We start from the raw sequence: 20,618 nt of genomic DNA, 5'->3' as shown, positions 1-20,618 counted from the left end.
ATTATTTAATGTGGTGAAGGATCTGTTATGATGTGGGCCTGTTTATCTTCCAAAGGGAACATAGTTAGAGTGTTTGCTTTTTGAAAAAACAGATCATATAAAAGTTGACCTAATACACTTTTTTGCACAAAATCATTCTTAAATTATGACATTTTAGTCTGGTCAGCAACCAACCTGTTATAGGGCCTCATGTCCCTTTAAGTCCCAATAAGTTGCTGCTGGCCACGCCCCCCAAACTCAGCTTTTACGCTCACATGTGAAAATGGCAGCGCACTTAAACAGCTGTACATCTTTGAAAAGCATTAGTAGAGCCTCCTGCATAGGCAGCAAGAATGCAGCAAGTGGTTTCTGGATGGTAAATCAACAACAAAACAAAAGCTAAAACAAAACACTTGTCTTTTTCAGAAGCAATTGTACAGCGCATAGAGAGGCAAAGTCAGCTGACCAAATGTGCTGAAGCTCATGTTGGGTTGCTAGGTAACATAGCTTGGCTTGGCTGGGGTTGCTAGGTAACAGCACAGTGCCTAGTGATTGTGACTAATCAGGTGGTTTTTGAAACTGCTCATTTTCCAGAGACCAAAAAACATTGAATTATTGCAACTAAAGAAAACCCAGCTGGGTGTGTTTTTTAAACTCTTAGGCTGTTTTTAGAACCAGTAAAGACCCAAAAGGAAGTACAAAGATGTCCAAAATGTGAATTTTGCATAATAGATCTCCTCTAAAATAATTATCCAGTGACCTCTGCTAGAAAACTGTAACTGTGTCTTTTAGGAGGATAAGCATCCTAAGGATTGGATACAGGAACATTTCTACAGACTGAATAAAGTCTTAATAATATGAGCATAAAGTCATAATATTACATATTATAAAGTTGAAATATTATGACTTCATTCTTGTAATATTATGACGGTATTCTTGTAATTTTATTTTCTAATTTTCTTAGCATGGCCTTAATACCGCATAGTACCCAAATGTGGAATTTCCCCTAAAATGTATTTATTGGTTGAGAAAGATTTTTAAAAACTTTTTAAACTGTCCTTTCCAGGTTTACAGCGGGTCACACTAATCCCACATGTTGGAAGTTTCCAGAAAGGATGCAACCTCTGCCAAACTCTTAAAATCTTTGAGGTGTACCACACTGTTCTGTCCAATTATATTTATGGCCATTTGTAACATGAAGCTGCAGAAGCATCTCAGCATACCAACATCCTTGAACTGCCACACTTCTTAGATATTCATAGCTGCATGTTGAAGCATCACTGTACTGTCACTTCTCATAAAAGTTCATCACTGCACATGCTTGGAAACTCTATTAACCACGGGGCCTTCAGAACCACTGGTGTATGAGACAAAAATATGTTTTCTCGCATTCATCTGCCAGCAAGAATAACACATTCCCTGAACCTTCACAGCTCGCTCCTCAACACGCACACGGTGCATGAACCGCTCACAAACAAGGACACACACGCAGAGACAGACATCCAGGGTTTACAGCATGAGGAACCAAGCTCAAGAATTCATTTCAGCCTTTCTATGTTCTTCTGAGAGACTGCGAGTATGAGAAGAAATTAATGTAAGGCCTTGTGATTCACCTGGTCTGCACAACTTGAGCACATTGTTAGACACAATCAAAAAACATTTCTGACATGGCTGACATTAGTAGTCACCAAGGAGGAATAATGAAGGAGGAATCTTTCACTTAAAAGATAAAAAGATCTGTTCATTCTGTTTAACTTACATTAAGACATAAAATCACTTTTTATTTTAGATTTAGGTCCAGTCAGGAGACATCCAGCTCCTGAAAGCTCCTGTACCTGTTTAAACCTCTACAATGATCGGACTCAAATGCACACTTCCTCCCAAAGTCTATGTGCTCTGGATAGTGTTTATTAGAGAAGGTCAATACTTTCTGGAGCAACACTGATGAACTCTAATTGATGGCTTTTGTTATTTGAACTTTTTCTACTGTTGAGAGTGATGCATAAGTGATGCATATATTATTCAAAATGGGCTCTAAAGCATTTATTTTGCAGCTTACTAGCAGTTTCAGAGCGTAATGTAACTGGTGTGATGAAGAAGCCTGATTTTTAATAACTAAAGCATATCTTTCTGGCAAAATTTGATTTTGTGAGTCTCTGACTATGTAGTAATGTTCCACATAATAATACCACAAAATTTTAAGTCAGTAAAATTGCTGTTTGCTGTTTATCATGATGGATCTAAGACTCAGATCGTTCTCTGATGCAACCTGGTGTTGGATGGTCTGACTTTGACCAGACTGAAGACTTGAGTACTTTAAATCTACAATCTTCTTCTACCATTTATCTGACTCTGATCGTGAACTATTCAACAACAAAAATCACAAGTTTCAAATAAACCTACTCCAGGAAAATGCAAAATATGAAATACCTAACAATTGGACACCCTCTTAGACCAGTACTTAATTATTTCAATAAAATCTGTTTACATAAGAAAGTCCAGCTGATTGAATCCAGCCTTGAAATTTGAAGCTATCAATTCACATGAGAAAGCATGTGGGGACAGTGGAAAGAAATAGTCTCTTTTAACAGGAACTTTCAGCACCAAGATCTGCAACTTTCCAAATCAATGCAATTTTGGATGAGAAAATGTATTTTTAAATAATTGTCCTTAAAAAAGAGCAATAGATAGAATTAACTCCAAGTGTTACTCTTCATTCAGCCAGAAAAAAACGGATTATTCCCAGACTTCTGTCTGGCATCACATTAAAAGGACTTCAATGATGATATGATGCCAAATTTAAGCAGTTTAATTGGAACGTGTCATTTTTCAGAGACTTTTAATATCCAAAAGTGGAGCATGACCACCCAGGACTCTTTGGTTAAATAAATAACATCTAGAAGGTTTGGAGGCTTGATGAAATCATATGCAAAACTATATGATTTGCAGTTCCAGAGATAAAGGAGAATAAAACTGAACAAACCAGGATTTTTACAAATTGTTCATCTGTATAACCAGTAATATTAATGGGGTATTTCCATGCAAAGAGTCCACTACACCTATTAAAATAATGTTTGATATATTACATAATATCATACATATGTTCAGGTCCACTCATAGGACATAAGTGATGGTCACACATGTTTTATTCTGGACTCATTCCCTCAGTCCCATTAGTGTTACCGGTGGTGTCACACTCTGTGAAGCGATGTCTAAGACTCACCTCGGGCCTCGACGGCCGCTCCGCTCTGCAACAAATTCAAACGGACACAGACCTCCAAACGGAAGCACGCCCGCCTTCTTGACCATCGAAACACGAGCAGCAGGCTCTCTGCGCTTAGCAGCAGCAGCCACTCCTGCCAGACACCATCAGTTCATTTCTTCACTCCAAATATCCTGGCAAGTTAATAAATGTGCAAAACTCTCCCATCCCTGAAGGGTATGTGAAGAATTTTTTTTTTTTTTTTTTGACAGAAAGTTTGCCAGTTTGTCTCTGCAAGCCTGCTTGGAAAAGTCTTGCTGGGTTTTGTGAAAACGCCTGTCCCCACGACGACAATCGTTAGCTGGGCATGGAAGCTCAACAAACACGACTCCAGCCCCAAAAGACAGAGTTTAGTGGAAAAGATGTGGAAAAGTGTCGACAGGCACGTCTCCTGATTACATGAAGGTTTCAAAACATTCAAAATTCCATGATTTCACTTTAGGGGAAAGTTATGAGTGTTTTTCCTTTCATCGATGGAATGGATTTTATGAAAATATCAATCATATTTTCAGTTACAGAATCAGCTGGCAATATCCATCCATCCATCCATTTCCTATCCACCTTTGTCCCTTAGAGGGGTCGGGAGGGTTGCTGGTTCCTCTCCAGCTACGTGCCGGGCGAGAGGCGGGGTTCACCCTGGACACGCCAGCCTGTCGCAGCAGCTGACAATTTAATTTTTTCAAACTGAAGCTAAATCAACAATGGTCGACACTGATTATCCAAAATAAACTCTGTTTTTTTATATTTCCTCCTTTAAGAGTGCATGATGTAACTTTTATAACAAATATTTTTCTTACATATTTCTTGAAACTGTCACCATGTTGTGGCATTAGGTATGAGGAAGGTAATTTGTGAAAAAATTTATCTCCTTTGCTAGAGACAACCAATCAGAGCCAGGAGGAAGGTCTTATTGCTGTCAAGTACAATCATGTGTGGCACTGCTCATCCCTCCTCCATAGCCCACAGCTAAAGAGGAGGGACAGCTGCTACAGCTGCTCACGCTAACTAGCATGGCCAACAATGACGACAAACAGTTTTTCTGTAACAGTAAGTTGCTTCTCCGCCATTAATACATTTAGCAGTGAGTACATGAGATTGACTGACAGCCTCCTTGCTCTGATTGGTTGTTTTTGGTCAGGAGCAGCGTATTTCTTCAGACAGCAATAATAGCTCAGGGAGGAGGTGGAGGAAGTTGATCTATTCACAGACATAGTGACAGTTTTAACAAAAATGCTGAAAACATTTTTCTTTAAACATTACGTACTGCAGCTTTAATCTCCAAAATCAGATAAAAGTGAGATGTCCCTTAAACCTGTAAGTTTTAGCAACCCAAACAGAAATTAATTGCTTTGTACCAGACTAGAGGTGTTGGAAAATAATTATCAGAGTATAATTAAAGTACTAAAATCTCTTCTCAGATAAAGCTACATTTCATTAGAAAAGAAAAGGATTGTGAAATTACAGCCATCAGATCAGATTCAAGTGCTCATGAATGACGAAGGCATTGATCCATAATAGGCATGATGTCTGACACGGTTCAGTCAATGTGGAGAAATTTGTTTTGGCAACATTTTAAATCTTGCAGCAGCCTGATTGCACAAACCATATTTCAATACAAAGTCCTTTTCTGAATGTTTAACTACTTTCCTGGCAGCTCAGAAAGGCATCAAGTGCTAAACTGGTGCAAATGCTTGTCTAGCACAAGGTCTTTGAATTTTCACTACAGCAAACTCTGACAATACAAAAAAGTGATTTTTTGAAAACACCAACTTTGAGTCAAGCCTGAAAAAAGATCTGCTTGTGGGCATGAATAGCAAAAATGTTAAAAACTTGACAGTTTAAGTTTCGGATTTGCCTGATTTGGGGTTAAAAAGCAGCAGAAACAATGAATTAATGATTTAAAAGTAAAATTTGTTTGTTTTGATGTCGACTGTCAGAAAAGTAGGTAATTACACTGATCAATCCATAAACAACATTCTTAACACTAAACACTATTGGTTTTGTAATATTACCAGGTGTTAAAATAAAATGTTTAAATGTTGTTTTTATATCATGTTTTTCAAACGCTGTAGGTACAGATTCAAGCAGAGAATAGTTGACCTGGATTTTGAAATATTCACAAACAGAATTAATAAATTAAGATGCTGGTTTTAGGGCTTCTTTTCGCAGGAATGATGAAACTAATATGATTTGTGATGCTATGATGTTTCCAAGCACAAATTTTCCACAAAAACACAAAATGAAACAATTTGTATTTTATTTAAAGTGATAAAAGGATGTAGCTTAACTTGGCTCTCAATTTCTGAATACAGGTTCTTTTTTTAAAAAAAAACTCTGACGAACTGCCCCAAGCAGCATTTTAACCCTCTTTTAGGGTTTATAAAAACCCTAAAAGAGTAGTGGAGGGTTGACTTTAACCCTCTCTCCCACTGAGACAGAGAAGTGTCACTGTCTCATTTCAGTCCAGTGAATCAGGAAAGGATTGTGGTTGAAAGCTAGGCTGATCCATTGCCAGAAAAAAATCAAATCAAACTGTTCAAATAATAAACAAAACACCATGTTGGCTTGCTATAAACCTGACTTATATGCTACTTAGGCAATATCACCCTTTAGTCTAAAGCATCAGCGGCAGCATGCATGTTTCAGGCGGAGGTTAGCAGCTCAGGGCTAAGAAAAACCCTTTCAAGTAACTTTAAAAAATACTATTAATGTTTTAAAATATACAAGATTTCTTATATCGACAAGAAACAGAAAAAATAAGATAACATGGTGAGGCTTTGGTCAAACTGGAGCAGACAGATGAGCCTGTCCTGCCAGGTGATTTGTTGAGCCAGGCTGAGTTTTTATAGACAGAACTGCACAGAAACCTTGAAGGTACAAGAGCGAGATTAACTGTCTGATGGCAGTTTTGTCTGTTAACTGTTCACCAGGAATACCTCCTGAAAGCATGGTGCAATCACGAATGCAGAATAATTTAATTTTGTTTTTATACAGGTCGTTGTTTTGTCTGGTAAAACTCAACACCATAAATGTGTCTTTTCAAGCAAGTTCCAGCATGAGAAGTAAAATTATTCTGGTGTATTAATAGCCGAAGTGCTTTCTGCACTTTGAAATGCCTTGCTGCTGAAATGTGCTATACAAATAAAGTTTGATTTGATTTTGATTTTCTGAGTTGATGCCAAATATGTTTTTTTGTTCAATATTAGCGGTCTAAGGGAATATAGAAATGCCATTTCATTTCAAAGTTAAGTTTTTTTTGCTTGTTTTGGAAAAACGTTTGCTGTCAGCTAAGTGATTTATGTTAGAAACTTTTACTTTGACGTTGAGTGGCCCTGTTGTGTTGAAGATTAAACTATTAAGACTTTTTGTTAAGTTAACAGACTGTTACATTAAAGAAGATTACTTCACCCTTAAACAACTCACCTGGCATTTTGAGTATTTGTCAGAGAAAATAAGTTGTGGTAGAGTGACAGAGAAAATACCAATAACTGATGATGATTAACTGATGCTAACGTTGTTCTTTTCTGGTTAAACCTGACCTGGATAATTAAATTCTAAGGCTGCACAATATTAAAAAAAATCTAATCTTGGTGACATTATTATAAACACATTCTCTTCCTCTCTCTCATTCTCTCTTTCTCCTGTGTTCCTAATACTTTATGTGACCTTTAGCATCTGGGTCCAGTCAGGTGTGAGCGTCTACTGCATTGGATCTCTGCCTGACTGGCTAAATATTATACCCTGTCACAATATTGCACCTCAACCTTTCATTTCAGTGACGTCAGAAACGGTAGAATTACACACTGTGCTTTTATACTGCATCATGCTCAAGTCTATCAATAACTACATTGATTTTGTGATATAGATTCCTGCTGCATGAGTGCAGCAGCTGTCATGTCTACCACATAAGCCTATATGCAATTAAAATGAAAACAAGCAGTTTGGTTAATTTGGCTAATAATTATCTGAACACCTGGGTGGTAATTTACAACGCATAAAAAATGAAATAAGACATTGTGAAAAAGTACCAGTCCAGTCATGAAGCTACAGAACAATGTGTATTCCACCATATTCATCACATTGAGAGTATTTATACAAATTTAAACAGACAAACCATTATTACATTAGAATACTATGAGAGAAATTACAACACGTGGAATATATTAGGCAACAAAAACAAATATTGGTTTATTCTTCAATGAACACAGATAGTTTAAATGACTGGTTCTGTTTTATAAATCTTTTCTTTACTTCAAATGTTTTTAGATTTAAATATTAAATATTTAAGTGTTTGGATTCTGCACAGCGAACCAAAAAAGGCTAAATCTGATTCATCCAAAAACCTTGGTCTTGGTTCTGTTGACGTAAACTGTGATGGGGTTTCAATGCATATGTGAACGCCAAGCGGACCAGAGAACTCTCAGAAAGCAGGAAGCAGACTACAGTGAAGGGGATTCTGGGTAAGTACAACCAAACCAATGGTGAAATAGCTTGTGGTGTTTTTGCAAAGATAAAATAGAAACCCTGCAGCCAATAAAATCTGCTGCCACTCCATTTTTGTTTAGATTTCATGAAGAAGGAAGTTGCACTCAGAGGTTTTTGTGTTGTTTTCTTCAGTGGTTGTTAGTACAGCGCCACCACAGGCGAGGAGGGGAACAGGGGCTTCAGAGGGTGTGAAAGCAAACAGCAACAGCTGAAAATGAAACAAATGGTCCCAATTCAAACAGAGGCAGGTGTGAAAACACCCTAAGAAAAAATATATCTTTCTTGTCTTTAAAAATATCTCTACTTGCATACAGACATAATGACAAAAGACATTCATTCCATTTTAAAACAACTTGAACATGGTCAGTATATTTTTATTAATTTGTTGTTATTAAGAGTAATAATAAATTATTTCCTCTTAGCACTGATTGTAACACAAAGGAGTACTCAATAAAGGCTGACATAAATCTGACGCACAGTTTCCTCAGGTGTAAACTGCTGACTGGATAAAATGTTAGAGCTGCAGTAAATAATCTAAACAGACCTCCTGTAAGTGTAAGTTCCTCAGCCAAATTTCAAAGCCTCTTTTCAGCATATGCAACATCTACAGATCCTTTTTAGTCCAGCTAATACATGACAAAGAGCTCAGCAGTCTGTTTGCATGTTCTTGTGTTACATAAAGCCTGGCTGCAGGCTTTTGGGGCCACGATGTGGTGGGAGAGCACTTGGATTATTGTATCTGCAAGGCAACTCTTCACCCATATGTAATGTCAGTGTGTGCCCAAACTGACAGCAGTGGGGAAATGTCAGCAAAGTGGCCACCATGAAACAGCATACAAATACAGCACTTCAGCACTCTTGGAAGAGGTGCAGCGACACACACATCAGTATCTGACAAAATTTCTGGTCTTTAATGCAAAAGTCTTAACACATCTGAGCATTTTTTAAGAAAAAAAGGAACAGTGGGTAAGCAATTCCAGTTGGGAAAACAAAACGTTATTATAGGCCCCATTCCTGCTGAGCTCTTTCATTGGTTTCCTTTTGTTTCTAAATGATACTGGTAAATATTAGATGCTCCTGAGTGAGGCCTGTAATTTCCAAATTTAAACATGAGAACAAAGCGAGAAAACGGAATTAAAAGTGTGCTTTTGGCACTCTTCAAGTGATTCTCATAACCATCCAGTCATTTCAGAACTGGAGTGTAGCTGGAAATGTCCTGATGTTTCATTATATTAATCTGCATCTAACTTACCTCGAGTAAAAATGCATTACTATTTAATTAAACTGGAAATACTGTTTTTGCAAGTAGATATTATTTGAATAACTACAGCTGCATCGTTTTAATGTGACAACATTAGGAAGATACAATAGAAAAATACTTGAATCGTGTGTGGGACTGTGTGAAAAGGAGGCTAAATTTACCATCAGCTGTTGAGTGAGCTAGCTAACCTTTCTGAGGTCCTCTGAGTGGAGGTAAAACACTACCACACAGTTGCATTAGCCCACACAAAGAGAGGCACAAGCACAACGCTGCACACATTCACACAGGTAAGCAGAAAAATACAGAGAACCACTCTCCAGATGATAAATGGCTCTAATCTACACCTAAAATGGAGGCGCAACCTATTAAGATTTGTTTAAAATTGTTGAAAAATCTTTTTTTTTTACTAGAAATTAAGCCCTTTGAAATGCTGGGGTTTCACAAATTATGCAAAGAAAAGATTCATACCTAAATCAGATATGAAATTCACCAGAAAATGTCAGCAAAGGGTTATAAGAGATACCAGGAATATTTGAACATATAATAGTCGCCAGTAGAAGAAAGGAACATTGCAAAATTAATGCAGTTAATTTTGTACTTTAATGTTCCATCTAACGCTTCTTTTTCTAGAGGGAATGGTGATAAAACTTTGATAAATTTCCAAAACAAGAATTGGGTGCTCAGGTTTGCATTTTTTCTCCAGTTGGCGCAGTTTCAAAATGATATGTGAACGCTGGAATAAACAGTTTGTGGCATAATTTTGTCCAGTTTCTTGACGATTTAAGGTCAAGCTTTTAAGCATACTCCTAAATATTTTAAAAGAGTGCTGCAAAATACTCCACAACTCGATTTCCTACGGCCTTGTTTGTTTTTATCATTGTTCTGTGATGGAGATTTGTCAGGATGTTAAGAAACAACCCAGGGACAACCAAACTCAAGCCAGAACCTGCAAATTTGCAAATTGCAAACAAATCTTCTTAAAAATTAACCTGACATCATGGATATTGTGATAGAGGGTCACACGTGTATCCTAAACATACAATTTAAAATGATTAAGAAGCAAAAACAAGCAAAAAAATTAGAAAAAGAAGACGTAAACAGTATTTCTCAAGCAGCCCTGCTTTTTACTTACACTACTGTAAACTGATTTCAGTAACTGATAATGCAGGAAAATGGTTTGATCAGATCTTCATAAAAATATTTATGTCATCTCTGAATGTTACCTGAAAGCTTTTTCACCCATAATTTACTATTTCTATAATGTGGACCGCACAGAAATCATTCATTAAACTGTCTCAGCTGATGTAGCCTCAGAGTTTATCAAGCCACATGTCAGACAGCTGGTTGCTACATTTCATCTTTCTATTTGCACTAATTTACTTCTTTTGAATTTGTAGAAAAATGACACTAACATTCATGTATGCTCTCTAATTTGAAAATGTTGAAACACCCATCCCAGGCCAGTAGGTGGCAGTAATGCTGACACTAACAAAATATGAAAAGTTTACAAAGAACACCATAAACATAGTGTATGTTCTGTTAAATCCTTTTTTTAAAAAAAAACAAACCTGTGGCTTGTGTTATGCATCATCATCATCATCATCATCATCATCATCATCATCATCATCATCATCATCATCATCATCTCTTTTCCAGGAAACGCTCGAACCATTGTGACGTTTGACATGGACATACCAGAACTAAATCCTAGTTTAACATATTTACCAACAAAAACTCCCTTTACGTTTAACAAGAAGTGCAAACAAGAGATAATGTCTGTGTTATTGTGGTATTTTGCATGAAATGCTTTTAAGTTTGTAAATAAGTTGCCCATCTAATCTCACCTTGCTGTCTCTGAAAATCCTTAAACTTGGTTTCATACACATGCTGTCCATTACAATGCTGCCATGTTTTCTTCTTCTGGTCCAGTGTTTCTGTTTTCAACAGCAAGTCTTTCCTGGATAAAGTCACTGATGGGGTTATTGCTTCTTTTTTAGTTTGTGCTTTCACACTGCCTTTTTCCCTTCTGAATTATCAGCCAGTTGTTCCTCTCTATTGTCACCACACTCTTGCTAAAGATGTGGGATTGCTGCAAAGTTAATGATTTGATGTTGGACTTTATTGGTTAGATTAAGTGCACCTGAAATGTATTTACAATGTCAACATTTGTCAACATTTTTTTTATATTGCAGCCTTATTCTGAAAAAATGTGCTATAACTTATTACCAATTCTTATGAAATGATCATCTGAATCTGACTGCATAATACTTTGGACTGAATTGGAGTCTTCTTAAGCTGACAATATCAAAATATAGAATATAACCTGCACTGAACTGAATATTAACCCAGAAGATAGAATTTCTGACTCTAAATACAAAAAAATCAAATGTGACTTGAAAAATGGGATGTTTCTGAACTTAAATCTAATATTTCCATTCTGCACATAAAAAGTGTCCATACTTGTAGTCATGAATTAATTATCTGCACTTCTGTCAGTTTGTATCTCTTTATTTCAAACACACATTGACTGCACAGCCTCTGTCTCCTGGGTTCCTACTCACTTTTTGTTTTCAGATTTAATTTCCAAGAGTTCCCTGTCTTAAATATAAAATATAAAAAGCCACTGAAAATTTATGTCAAATATTATAGTGGAAGGAAAGAAGGAATGAAGAAATTTTAAAGAGGAAGGACAAAAAGATGGAAAGAAAGTAGGACAAAGAAGGAAAGATAGGACAAAAGGAAGGAAGGACAAAGAAGAAAGGAAAGGAATCGAAAGAAGTGAGATGAATAATGTAAGGGGAAAATGAAAAAGGACACAAAGAGTAAATGAAGGACAGAAGGAGGGATTCTTTTTTTCTTTTTCATCTTAATCCAGACCTGGAAATGGACTCAACCAAATTTCATTCTTGCTAACAAAAGCTACCCTGGTTAATTAGTGAAATCCAGCTGGTTTGTTAAATTAAATCTCAACCACAGGTAAGACAGACATGCTGTTATTCTCAGGTCAAAAGTTAAATGGAAAGCAGCATTTCTTTTTCCCTTGCCTCATGCTTTCTTTCCTTTGATACCAAAGCACTATGCGGCCAGCAGAGCTTTATGCATGGGTGAAGAAGTGTGCCGTCTGCTGTTATGGAGGCATTAGGAAAGTGGGAGAGGAACTAAACTACTAGAGAATTACAAGCAACCACCGAGTACAAACTGTGCTCAGTGGTTGCAGTGGAGTCATTTTATGCTTCTCACATGAACAAATCTCTTCATTTATTAACTCCAACAATGCTTGAACGATGGAATATTTGGCATTTTTAATGAACACCTCAATTTTGTTTCACAGCATGTGCAAATGAATTCTGTTTTTTAATTTTTTTATTCAAATGTCATAGAATCAATGAATATCTAACATTGAATTTCAACAGTAGTCTTTCATTTGAAATTATTTGATATTCAAGTCCAAAAATTTTTTTTTTTAATTACACAAGAGACAAAAAGCATTTATTTATTTATCTATTTTTCCTGCCTACTGGATCCTGTCCTGGCAATCTATTCCAGGATGCACTGGGCAGATAGCAGGACACCGGGCAGCCAGCCAATCCATCACAGTTTGAATGCAGATAGGCAGACATCCACTTACATTCATACCTATGGGCCATTTAGAGTTTCCACTCTGCCTGACATGTGCATGTTTGCAATGTGGGAGGACACAAAAGAGAAAACCCACACATAAAGGTGCAAACTGTGCCTGGAAAAGACTCAAACCTACTTTCTTTTCCTGCTGGATGAAGCACTAATGTAGATGTATGGAGGTGCCGGATCAGGGCTGTCTCCAGTCCTGACCAAACTAAGTCACACTTTGGCTTAGATAATGTAATTCTAGGAACTGAATGGGACTGGAAATAACTTACTACAGTTAAATAAAATCACAGATAGTCTAAAGCAGCTTCTTCATTTCAAAGTTTGAAGAAATTTTTGAAATTCTATCTTCAGAAATAAACTGTGGTATATCACAGAGCAGTGGCTTTCTTCCTAAACTTTCCTCAACTTTGTCCAGATTGTTTGAAATAGTTATTTTTATCTTTATCAGGATACAAATATTTTTAGAAATGCCTACATTTTAAGCCAACCAGTAGGTGGCAATAATGTTGACTATTTCTAAAACAGCAGCTTGTTTTGTAACAAACATTTTCCCTTACTTAGCTTCATGCTAACAGAACAATGCTAACTATTTCTGCTGACAAACAAAAATAGGTTGTCATCTCTTAAATCTATCAATACATCTTCAAATTAAGCATTTTTTAAAACAAAAGCAAGTTTATTTTAGTCAATTATTCAACTTTCATACAGCATGAATTAAGATTTGCACTTCAAATACATGTAAAAGTGCGACCTCCAACATTGCAAAAATGCAGTAGTAATTACTTAAACCTCTACAAATAAAAAAAATATCCGAATGTTCAGAATCTCAAATGTGATGAGTCTGAACTAATAATATATGAATACCAGCCTAGATTCAATTCCAGCTGAAACCCAAAAATGATTATTTCTCTTCTGTCCTGTATCTGGTACTTACAAATGACTTGTTCTTCTTAACAGCATGCGTTATTTATGAGTTTACCCTGCTGATTTATTTAGATATTAAACTGACTGATTAGACGGTGAAGCAGATGGTTTGTGCACCGTGTTTGTTTTGAACCATTGGTCAGTCAGAGCGAGCCAGTGACTGGAGCCAAACATCATAGGATGTTCGCAGAGCGCACATTAGATCAGGCACACAGGACGCCTGCAGACTGCAGCCAGGAGCTTCCCTGCACACACAGCGGTTTGGAGGAAAACAGCTGTTACTTGAGAATAAACGTCTAAGCAAAAATAAAACAGATAAATTCCTAAAAAAATATGGAGTTTTTGAAGTGAAAAGGAGATTGTATTGGATTACAACCAGATGATTACAAAAATAAAAACATATTTTTACTCAAGTACTGAGTAACTGATCAGAACATCTGATTTCATATTTAAAATTGATGTCTTCAGACAGACAAGATAACAGATACTTTTCCAAATCATAAAAACTAATACTAACAGTCTGTAATGCAAACATACTGTATGTTAGGACCATTTGGCACTGTGGTACCAGTACCAAGTGGTACAGCAGGCTCAACAGGTGGAAAACAAAATTAGAAAAACAAACTTTCTGCACAAACAAGTTTCACTTTTAGCTTACGTTGTGTGTGTCTGAATGCATTTTTTTAGTTTTTTTTCTTCATTCAGTTAAGTTACTCACAGTAGACAAAAAAGTGTTTTTCTACTGATACTTTATAAAAATGTTACTCAAGTAAAAGAAAAGTGTACAATGTCTTAAAACTACCCCTGAAAATACATTTCTTCCTAAAAGTTATTCAAGTAAATGAAACTAGCACCCAACTCTGCTGACAACAGGCCACATTCAAGACAAGCTGATCTTAGATGACTCGGACTGATCCATTTTGAACCCTGCTGCAAAGTAATGACTTCCTTGCATTAGGTGTTCAGGTTTGGTAGTTTGATGAGCGCTGGGTGGCTCAGTTGTTAAAATAAGATCCTTGGGGCGTGCTGTGGTGGCGCAGGGGGTTAGCACGCCCCACGTTTGGAGGCCTTAGTCCTCAACGCGGACGTTGCGGGTTCGACTCCCAGTCCCAGCGACCTTTGCTGCATGTCTTCCCCCCTCTCCTCACCCTCCTTCCTGTCTGCCTACTGTTGCAAAAAATACGAGCCACTAGTGCTGCAAAACTCTTCGGAGAAAACAATGGAAAAAAAAAAAAACAAGATCCTGGATTGTTTGATTCCTGGTCCTGGAACATCCTCTCCATGTCTTCCTGTTCTCTCTCCAACTTGTTTACTGTTCAATAAAGGCCACTGAAGTTTTTTGAAGTATGTTTTTATTAACAAAAACAAAGTTTGCATGAGTGCAATGAAGGCAACTGGTGCAGAAAACCTGTTTCCAAAGTTTTTGTAAAGCATGTCTGTTTGGACAGGACCAAATGACAACCCTGCTGCAAATGTAAATAAATTAGTTTTCTGGAGATTAAAAAGGAAGTTAGGTCGCCATTACATGTGAGCAACAGAAGTATTTAAATGTTTACATGCATAAATCTGGGTGGTTTTTATTGCGGGAGAAGTGTCTCAAGGCCCTAATGGAGAATGGAGGGAAGGTGGAAGTTTATTCCAGGCCGGGATTCAAACTCAGAAACTTCTTGCTGTGAGCGAAGAGTGTTATCAAAAGTGGCACTTAAAAGGTTTGACTTTTTATTTCAGCAAAATGAGTTTTTGGAGACATAACAAATAGGACTGACTCAGATGAAGGCAACGTTCACCGGTTTCATAATGTCACAACAAAAAAACAAACATAATGGTCTGTACAGAAGAAACAAATTAAAAAACAATGCTTACATCATGCAGAAAGAACTGAGTCCACTCACCATGAGTCACAGCACTCAGTGTAACCTCTACCACTGCCTGCGGTGTAAGGGGAGAATAAGACCTCACAGCTTTAAACAGTGAACATGCTTGAGCTTGAATAATCTCATGCCTGCAAACCATATGAGCCAACCACATCCAAAGGAGATCATCAGGAGATCATTACTCCTGACTGGCAGCGCTCTGATTGGGCGGCTCATCCTGACCTTTCAGCTGAATCCTGACCGGATCAATCAAAAGCCGAAGCATTTGCTCCTTTTGCATAAACCCATCGAGTCATTCCACTCAGGCTTTGCAGCAGAACTGAACTGCCCACCCACCAAAGCACAGCTGAGTCCAAAAAGGTGCAACTCCAAGCAACTCCGTCCCGGCAGCCCAGATGCAGACCTGCCGCCCTCCACCGGAATCACTAAAGAGCTATCAAAATGTCTCCATGTTAGAGGATAGGGGTTTCCTTTTTTACAAAAAGGACATTTAATGCTATCCAACAGACAGGAAATGTAGAAAAAAAAAAAGAAATCTCAGCCACCTGATGTAATGGAGCAAGTAAAGTACTAAAGCTGGATTAAAAGGTTATTCATTTATTTGGCCAAAAATACACCATATTGTTCTTCCAGCACTATTCAAAAACCAAAGAGAGAGTCATAACTGTGTAGAGCAGTAAAACTGGCCTTTAGAACGTTATAAGCATTTGATGTACTGTAATTTGAAGGCAAATAAAATACTCTAAGGATAAAAAAGAGGGTTTCCAACTTTGTTTTATACTAAAGATTTTGAAAGTGTGTCATACATATAATGTTCAGCTAATTTTACTGGACAATATATTGTCTCGGAAATTGTTGTGATAAATGATAATATTAACAATTTGAGACCATTTTCAACTTATATAATGATTATGACGTGATAATGAAAGTTCACCCTCTCAAAGACTAATACATTTTTATTTTGACAGTTGAAGACTTAACACTGAAACTGGAAGTCATTGTAAATATTCAAAATAAAAAACAATAAATAAAAAGGAAATAAAAGTCACACACAACCAAAGCCATACATAAAATGGATTATGAAATCTCTGTAAACAAAATTGCCCTTCAAAAATACTAGTCATTCATCAGAATGAAAATTATTGAGTACATTTTGATTTATTGTATAATTAATTGCTTAACCGCTTATTGCGACAGGCTGAATTGCTGTAATGCCCATAAATAAAATCCAGTGCGGCCAATTGCCTTAAACAAGAGAACAAATGAGTAAATAGAGTCTAACGGTTCCCTGAAGGCCTCAAACATTTGTTAGAGAAAAACCAGGATCAGGAAAACCAAGGAACCCAGCAGACAGGCCAGGGAGGAAGTTATGGAGAAATTTATAGCGGGGTTAAGATCTACAACAACATCCCAAGCTTTGAGCATCACACAGAGTCCGAGTTCAACTCGTCATCTAAACATGGAAAGAGGATGGGCCAACTGCAAACCTAACAACTGTTAGTCAAGAACTCCAAGGCTCAAGCCACCGCTGGGAAAAAAGCTACAAGAAATCCCTTTTGCAGTTTGCCACAAGTCAGATGGGAGACACATCAACTATGTGGAAGACCATATTTGGACTTCTGGGTCTGTGCACAAACAGCATCTCCATGGTGAAAGATGGTGGTGGGAGGGATATGAAAGCTCATCACAGTTGATGGATGGATGCCAGGGACTAAATACAGGAAAATACTGAAAGAAAACCTTTAAGATGCAGCAAAGTGACATAGAGGCTCACAGTCCAACAGGACAGTGAGCCCTAAACATGCAGCCAGAACCAGGAAATGGGTTATAATGGCCATGCTAATGTGTCTAGACCTAAATTCATTTAAAAATGCTTGTCAAGATTTGAAAACTGATGTCGACAGGTGATCTTAATCCAATGTGACTGAGACCCAGGTTATAAATGGGAAAATCTTTCACTTACAAAATGTGCAAAGCTTTAAGAGATGAGAGTTTTCGGCACAGTATTGGCTAATTTCACCTAAATACTCAAATGTTTTTTAAACTTTTATTTAGAAACAAATTGAAAACGTATATTTTTTTATTTCTGTTGATGATCTGAAAATGCACTACATCAAAATTATATAGAGGTTTGTAGCTTTAATATAACAAAACCTTAAAAAGCTTAAATGAATGAATGTTTTTACTAGGTGCTGATTGGGAGGAATTTTGGAGATAAAAAAAATTGTATTGTTTTAAGATAATTAAAAAAGCACAATGAAGGTTCTGCAAGACTTATAATTGACACAAAACTTGTTAAACTGACCACTGCGCCCCATCTTCTCTGCACACACTGATGACAATATAAAGTTTATTATGAATGTAATGAGATGTACGTCTGCTGAGCCCTAATTAATCTTCTGCCTGCGAGACAGAATAATGACATCATTGACGTTCCCTCAACATCCTCACACATTTCGGTTTGACATTTAGAAGTGCTGACTTTTCCCATCTAAACTGGATTCTGCCCAACAAATTTAGGATGCTTCCGAACTCGGATGGGGAATTCTCTGATTTACGAAGCGGAAGATCACTACAGAGTCATCACCGTCAGCCAAGAGGAAAATCAGACGATTAAAAACATATCACTTCTCCTGTGCGCTCATCACTCGTCGACCAGAGAAGTAATTCAACAAAACACTTGAAAAAGTCCATGCAAAATGGATTTGCACTGCATGCAGAGGGCCTACTGGAGAATGAATGGGTTTTCTCTTTTGACAGATCATGTAGTGCACCGGCCCTAGATGAATTTCGCGCATGCGGTACAGTAATAGCCTAACAGATGACGGTTCTTGGCACAGCCTGAGTAGTGGAGGGGTGTAAGACAGTCCCTTATGTCACATGGGAGAAAGAGAGGGATGGAGAAGAGGGAGAAGAAGAGTGCTGCAGTGCATTGGTGGTGTGCTGTCTCTTTAACTACGGTCATGCTTGACAGGAGCTGCTGGATCAAACTACTGTAAAATCGACAAGGCCAGGGATAGCTGTGTGGCCGGCTGCCTGCTTCCACACTGTCCATCTGCACTCATGGACACGTCCGTCAGCCAGGAGAGAGACAGAGGAGACGCTGTGGAGGTAGAGAGGCATGTGTGGGTGGTTCATCGTGACGGGGGTCGACCACAGTGGAGGAGAGAAAGTAGAAGAAGGAGGAAGACTGAAGGGAGGTGTGAGTTTAAGGGAACGAATGAGGAAAACGAAAAATATTTTGCCAAGATAGGAAGGCCCATTGCTGCTGCTGCTGCTGCCTGCCTCCCACTAACTGCCTGTTCATGTGAGCCGGTACTTGGCATGACTGCAAATGGCTCGCCTGGTACATTAGCTGAACACTCTCTTCAGAGTGGGCTTAGATGCATCTGCAACACTGTTCAGATCCCTCCACCATTCCCCATTCCCACCAAAAATCCCCCCTACGCCCCAGTGTTGATGTGTTTCTCTCCAGAAATCAATGCCAAAGGAATCAACCCTCTTACCATATATTTTACCTCTGTATGTTGAGTCACTGTGCAGCAATAAATATCACACAGTGTTACATAATCGCCCCGAGTAACCATGGAGCTTCCAACATATAGGAAAGATGGAGTATCTGTCTGGAGCACACATAGGAAATGCATTCAAGGCATTCGACTAATTCATTTTGGCTTCAAATGTAAAGTCAAATTTCACTGATTTTTTTTTATTTTTTGTTTTAACTTAAAGTAGTAGCTTGCATTTGTTCATGTTATCTGCAGAGCATAACTCACATTGGATAGCTGCCATTTATCCTGGAATCAGAAAGTAAAGGCTTGTCTAAACATTTTTCTGAAATCCAACAATTGCTGCTGCCGATGCCGAAACCGATGCAGCAATCAGGTTTATGACGGCCGGATATAAATTCTTGTTTGCTTCAAAGTGTGACCTGAATTTTATAAGAACTATAACAAATTAATTCATGGAAATCTTCTTAGGACTACCGCAGAAGCTAACATCCGCAGTCTTCATTATTGCTGCTCTTGGGGTTACAGCCAATCAGCACAAAGGAAAATAAATGGTGCTTCTTAATTGGCTGCGTTACAAACACCAACGTGACAGGTAGCATTACTGCTAATTATTACAGCTTTGTAAGTTTGATTTTCTTTACACTATTTTAGATATGCTTTACAAAAAAAACCCTAAAAACAAACACACAAATCGGTGGATTTTACAGGAATAATTTATAGATACGCTTCACAGAAAAATAATCAAACATGTGATTTGTACAGAAAGTACTTTGTAGCCATTTACTGAGCATCTAGTTGTAATTTTACAGAATTAAGCTGTTTATCAGCAGCAGCATTAATGAGAAAGATCAACATTCCTTAGACTGGAAATTGTTTTCACTAATCATGCTTTAATATATTTTATTGTATGTGCTACATTAAAATTAAACATTTTTGTCTCTGTATTACCGTCATAGTAAATATTGATTGTTCTCTCTTTCATACACACACGATGTGACCTCTCCTCCTGTTACAAATGAGTATCGATCACTCATAACAATAAGGAAAAGGAATATTTTATTATCTTCTAAAACGTTCTTGAATAACAATCCAAATCAAATGGGAAAAAATTTGGCACGGCACATTTTTAAAATTGGACATTTAAAAAAAGATTGGACATCAGGTACTGGTCCCAACATTTGATTGGTGCATCTTGAAACATAATCTAATTTGCAGAACGTGTTTGATGTGGGAAGTTTATTGTTACCTTTTTGTGTAAAGAGTAATTATAATAGACACAAATAAAATTAATAATACACTTTAGTTTTTTTTTTTCTTTGTACATGCATGAACTGGATTCAAACTAAGTGCAAAGTAGAGAAACTAAGAGAAATACCTACTGCTGCTAAGGTATTGATTGTTAATAACTGCTCAATGGAAACTATCACTTCAGGATATAAAATACATCATGTTCTAAAACCGTAACTTTGTATAAAACTACAATTAAACTGTTTCTGTCACTGAGTCTTGAAGGATACTACATTTCTTTACTGAAAACAAAAAAAAACAAACTATTTCACAATATTATCCTACATCATTATTACTAATAAACACATTAACGCTGCTACTGGGAAATAATTAGCAAAACGGGAAGAGTAGGCAAAACCCTCTGCAGGTGTTCCCAGCTGGATAAAACATGATTTATTCCTGAA

The 20,618-nt window shown here is 37.3% G+C and overlaps 1 protein-coding gene and 1 long non-coding RNA gene across 10 annotated transcripts in view; both read right to left on the bottom strand.

Annotated features, from left to right (window-relative positions):
- The window catches only part of syngap1b (synaptic Ras GTPase activating protein 1b), a 169,844-nt gene that overhangs the window by 147,488 nt on the left and 1,738 nt on the right, over positions 1–20,618 (bottom strand). The gene's annotated exons all lie outside the window — the stretch shown is intronic.
- LOC122830487 lies at positions 7,747–15,493 on the bottom strand. Its single transcript, XR_006370543.1, has 2 exons — positions 15,434–15,493; positions 7,747–7,934 (listed from the first exon to the last, which is right to left on the bottom strand). It is a non-coding gene; the product is annotated as an uncharacterized LOC122830487 (long non-coding RNA).

This window comes from Gambusia affinis, linkage group LG05 (assembly GCF_019740435.1).
Source record: "Gambusia affinis linkage group LG05, SWU_Gaff_1.0, whole genome shotgun sequence".
Taxonomy (NCBI): domain Eukaryota; kingdom Metazoa; phylum Chordata; class Actinopteri; order Cyprinodontiformes; family Poeciliidae; genus Gambusia; species Gambusia affinis.
The sequence above is the reverse complement of the archived record's forward strand: the minus strand, read 5'-3'. Positions and strand labels throughout refer to the sequence as shown.